This window comes from Elephas maximus, chromosome 6 (assembly GCF_024166365.1).
Source record: "Elephas maximus indicus isolate mEleMax1 chromosome 6, mEleMax1 primary haplotype, whole genome shotgun sequence".
In the NCBI taxonomy this organism is placed as follows: Eukaryota; Metazoa; Chordata; class Mammalia; order Proboscidea; family Elephantidae; genus Elephas; species Elephas maximus.
In genome coordinates this window covers 49310481-49316480 of record NC_064824.1, presented here as the reverse complement: position 1 = coordinate 49316480, position 6000 = coordinate 49310481, and positions in this window count along the sequence as shown.

Genomic DNA, 6000 nt, shown 5'->3' with positions numbered 1-6000 from the left:
TCTTTGGTTTTCTTCATTCTTCCCTTGCTCCAGACAGGGTGAGACCAGTGGAGTATCTTAGGTGACTGTTACCACTGGGAATTCTTTAAGTTGACTTCTGTGTCCCTTTGACATACCCTCATCATGTTTTTTTCTGTTGTTAATTCGTTTGCTTGTTTGTTTGGTTTAACACTTCCTTACTCTGGCACTACAAGATGGTTCAGACTCATGTATTTCCTGCCCCAGTAGTAGAATTAGCCACTTAATCCAAGGAGCCTTGGCTTGTTTTATTGGAAAAAGGTATTAGAAACCAAGATGTGGATGCTAGGTGTGTTTGTTGCTACTGAGATGTTGTTATTTATAGGCCCTTGGCTGATAGAGCAAGAAATTTTATGTTTTTTAATACTAACCTATGTATATACACATATCTATAAATATATATAACTACCTGTATTGATATTAAAGGTCCCTGGGTGGTACAAGCAGTTTGATCTTGACTACTAACCTAAAGATTGATGGTTCAGACCCACCCAGCAGTGCCATGGAAGAAAGGCCTGGTAATCTGCTTCCCTAAAGGTTACAGCCAAGAAAACTTTATGGAGCAGTTCTACTCTGTAGCACATGGGGTCACCATGAGTTGGAATTGACTTGATGGCAATAAGTTTAATTTCTCTGGTTTATAGAGGTTTCTTATTGTTGTTTTAATTTGCATGAAGGAAGCCTGGTGCACAGTGGTTAAGTACTTGGTTGCTAACAAAAAGGTCAGCAGTTCAAACCCACCAGTGACTCCACGGGAGAAAAGACCTGGCAATCTGTTCCAGTAAAGATTACAGCCTACGAAACCCTATGCGGCAGTTCTACTCTGTCATGTAGGGTCACTGTGAGTTGGAGTTGACTCGATGACACACAACAGTAATTGCTGGGTCCTCTGGTAACTGTGAGGGTAGTGGTGGTTCAGTGGTAGAACTCTTGCCTTTCATAAGGGAGACCCGGCTTTGATTCCCAGTCAGTGCTCCTCAAGCGCAATGACCGCCTATCTAACAATGGAGGCTTACATGTTGCCGTGACACTGAGCAGGTTTCACTGGAGCTTCCAGACTAAGACAGACTAGGAAGAAAGGCCTGGTGATCTTCTAAAAATCAACCCATGAAGCCCTATGGATCACAGTGGTCCAATACTGTTGTGCATGGCACCACGAGTTGGAGGCCAACTTGATGACAGCTATATGGTAACTCTATGTTTAACTGTTTGAGAAACTGGTGGATTCTTTTACAAAGTGGCTGCACCATTTTATAGTCCCATCAGCAGTGTCTGAGGATTCCAGTTTTTCCACATCCTCTTCAACGTTTGTTATGATTTGTCTTTTGATTATAGACATCCTAAACCTAACCAAACCCTACTGCCGTCGTGTGGATTCCCACTCATAGTGACCCTGGATGACAAGGTAGAACTGCCCCACAGGGTTTCCAAGGCCGTAATCTTTATGGAAGCAGACATCTTTCTCCTGTGGAATGACTGGTGGGTTTGAACCACCAACCTTTCAGTTAGCAGCTGAGTACTTTAACCACCGCATCACCAGGGCTCCTCATAGATATCCTAGTATATGTAAAGTAGTATCTCATTGTGGTTTGCATTTCTCTGATGAGTAGTAATGTTGATCATCTTCTCATGTGCATATTGGCCATTTGTATATTTTATTTGGAGAAATGTCTGCTCAGATCCTTTGCCCATTTTTTAATTGAGTTATGTGACTTTTTATTATTCAATTGTAAGAGTTTTTTAGTGTATTCTAAATACAAGTTCTTTACCAGACATATGATTTCCAAGTATCTTCTCCCATTCTGTGGGTTGTGTTTTCACTTTCTTGATTGTGTCCTTTGAAGCACAAAAGTTTTTAATTTTTGTGAAATCCAATTTATCTATTTTTTTCTTTTGTTGCTTATGCTTTTGGTGTCATATCTGAGAATCTATTGCAAATCTGAGGTCATGATGATTTACTCTTGTTTTCTCCTAAGGGTTTTATGGATTTAGCTTTTACATGTAGGTCTTCTTTGATCCATTTTGAGTTAATTTTGGTATATGGTTTTTATGAGGTGTGAGGTAGAGGTCCCACTTTGTTTTTTAAGCTCTGGTGCTGGGGTAGGGACAATGGTGCTCCTCCACTTTAGCAGCTGAGTCCTCAGTGGGTATGTACAGTAGTCCCAGGGCTCCTTGGCTTGCTTCTCCATGAGCCAGTGGCAAGCGTGATCAGGCCCCAGTATTCTCAGTGATACTACACCCAAGGTAGTACCTTCATCCCACAATTTGGGTCTAGGTAGAAGAAGGGAGCCTCCACTCCTTGGCTGAGCTTTCTCAGAACTTAGCTTCAGCAACAGGTAGCTGGGGACAAGATGAGAAATGCTGATGTCTCAGGAAGATGGTCCCTGTGACTAGGAGCTGGGGGGTGAAGGAATCCCATGTTCTTGGCTGCCCAGCCTGCAACTGGGTTTCTGTTTCACTGAGCTGGGCTCAGGGAGAGAAGGAGTGGTCTTGATTCAAATACCACAGACTCTTACTTTTCTTACCAGTTTTAGTAGATTTTCTGGAATAAATGTTCCATCATTTACTGTGTGCCCTTAGAACCATTTTGAGAGACTTTAAATGGTTATTGTTACTTTTTAATAATTTTCACATATTTCACTGGGGGGCAGGTGCACAGAGTTCCTTGAGCTGTTATGCTGCCGTAGATTCTTTTTTTTTTTTTTAATTTTATTTTGTTTTCAGTGAAGGTTTACATAGCAGTTTAGGTTCCCATTCAACAATTTCTGCACAAATTGTTCAGTGACATTGGTTACATTTTTCACAATGCATGAGCATTCTTATTATTTCTGTTCTATTAATGTAGTTTCTCTACCCCCTTACATTCTTATTTTTGTTTTAAAGTAATTGTTGACTGGTCTCCTATAGGTCTTTTTTAAAGGAATATAGTACTTATGGGTGTTATTCATCATTTTGTGAGCCAGTCTGTTATGTAGCTACAAGGTGATTGATCTCAGGGGTTAGTTTCAGTTCAGGGTTTGAAGACTATCTTGGCAACAGTCTCAGGAAGTCTTCCAGTCACAATCAGTCTAGTAAGTCTTTAAAAAATTTTTTTAAACATCTTTTTTAGGAATTTGAAGTTGTGTTCCACATTTCTCCCCCATTCTATCAGAGTCCATTGTGGCCCTGGTTAGAATGGTTGGTAGTGGTAGCCAGGTACCACCTAGTTCTTTTGGTCTCAGGATAGATGAGGCGGTGGTTCAAGTACATTATTTGTCCTAAAGACTAGTTTCTTTAACACTCTGGTTTTCTTTTTTGCTCCAAATGAGTAGAGACTAATAGTCGTATATTAGGTGGCTGCACTCATGCTTTTAAGACCCCAGACACTACTCACCAGACTAAGATGTAGGACATAACTTTATGAACAATATTATGCCAATTGACCAAGATATTCTATGCGACTATGGTCCTAATCCTTCAAACCCAGAAAACCAACCCCACGAGGTGTTTGATTAGGTCTAAGAAGTATCTGTAGCTGTGTCCCCTATGTGCTTTATTATATATATATGAATATATGTGCATACAGTCACATAGATGCATATGTATATACCTATATATACACACATATATACTCATATATACATACCTATACACATGTATGCCTACATACATATATATGTACCACACATATATTTTTTGGTTGTTTTTGCTATTGTTTCAAAATTATATATGCCATAGCAGTCGCCAGTAGGTCCTTTTTTTCTCATGTGTAATTTAGTGACATCCTTTACCTTTGTCAAGCTGTGTACACTTCGCCCTCATTGGGTGTTACCTTTCCCATCACCAAGAATAACAAGTGTCTACTATGCAGAGAGTGAATTCCCCATTCCCTCCTCCATCCCTAGTAACCACTAAGGAACGTTAGTTTCTGTGAATTTACCTGTTCGTGTCATTTCTTAAAAATGAGAACATACAATATTTGTGTTTTTGTGATTGACTTATTTCACTCAACATTAATGTCCTCCAGGTTCATCCATGTTCCGCGGGGTTTTGGGAACTCATTTCTCTTTATCACTGAGTATTGTATATATGTACCATATTTTACTTACCCATTCATCCGTTGGTGGGCACTTAGGTTATTTCCATCTTATTGCTATTGTGAATAGTGCTGTGATGGATGTAGATTCTTTTTTTGACAACTATGAGCAGTGGAAAACCAGGAAATCTAAATTCTGGTGCCCACATAATAATTCATTCTATATTCGATGGCACTAGTTTTTTTTTTTTTTATGATAATGGCTCAGAACTAAAAATGGATTGTATTGATGGTATCTAAAGTAGAGGAATATGCATCATAAGACATTAGTATCCACAAACTTTATGGAGTATCTTTTTTACTCTATGTAAGATATAGAAGATAAAAAGCTAAAATTCTGATTTGGAAATTAGGAGATTTTCACCTAAAGAGAACTAATAAACCAAGACAGCCTATGCTAAGTGCCCAGAGAATAAATGCTCTAGTTTTTCAGAGGCATAGAAACTATAAAGGACTGGTGTGGTCAGGGAGGAGTTCTGTGGAGGAAGCATGATTTGAGCTCAGTGGTGAAGAAAGGGTAGGATTAAGCCAGGTGTGTGGGTTGGGGGGAAGGCATATTCCAAGAAGGTGTTTCAAAGCAGAGGTGCTGAGGTGGGATTATACTTGGTATGTTTGGGCAATAATGAGTAGACATGCCTGCTTTCCTGGAAGGTTTATGTAGAGAGGTCTGTTAGAGGAAATGTCATGATCAGAAAAGCAGGAGAGGTAGGAGACGGGCTTGGTTGTTGGACAATGGCATTTGGACCTTTTTGTGGGCTGCTGAAAGCAATGAGTGTTTTTAAGATAAGAGTAAGTTAGGCAAAGAGATGTTAGGAAAACGGCTTTGCCTGTAGTGTGTAGATGGAATGAAGAGAGGGAGAGTATGTGTATGTGTGCTTGTACACACACACACACACACACACACACACACACACACACAATAGGGAGCCTGAAGACAAGAAGATTGGTTATGAGACTATTAGAAGTGAAGGTCTGGATTAAGTAAGGGGGTAGAAATGGAAAGAAAGTATTTGGTGAATGGTAACTAGGACCCCATCAAGGCCAAGTAATTGCTAAAACAAACAAATTTAGTAGTTGTTTCCATCAAAAAATCCTAGAATGCAGGGTGAGTTGGACTGGGTTTCTTTATTTTTAAATACAAATATATTTTTCTCCCCCTTTTCTTGTTACTTAAAATTCCTCCTCTCCACAGTCCCAAATTTTTAATTTGAACTCAAATTAATTTTCTCTATGTAACCTGCAGAGGTTGTGTATGCTTTCAGGGATGAGTTTCTTCTCTTGAAAACAGCTATCCGCATAGAAATGGGTGACACGAAGCCAACTCTTGCTTTTCAGCAGGTCTGACGTGACCTTCAAAACTCCTTAAGACATGCTGGTCTCCTGCGAGGCGGCTTCTTCTGTGAGGTGGCTTCTCCTGTCAGACTCGGCCTGGCAGGGTCTCCCACGTGTGTGACTCGTGGCTCTGAGGCAAGAGTTGACAAAGAAAACAAAAATACCGACAAAAAGCAAACCACAAAAACCGATGTATTACCATAGTGGACTGATGAGTAAATTCGCGGAAGGGAGCCTCGGCTCTTGCCCTTTTAAAATTCCAGTGCAGCAAACACACACATACACCCCACTCGACTCTGCCCACTCCCCGCTACGCTGCACCAGCTTCCCTCCCCAGGTCCTGATTCATGAACCGTGCCACCTTTGTCTCATTTTAAACTGTGCAGACTATTTTAATCCTCCCACCCCCATCCCAGAATTTTCCCCTCCCTTCATCCACTGGAAAACACTGATGTAAGGCTCTCGCTAGGTGGGAACCGCTTCTTCCAATCTGCTCCGATAGGCGAGATCCCGAGAAGCCCTCTCCCCGGAACTCGACCAGCGGGGGCCGCTGCCCCGGACCCCACTGCGGGCGC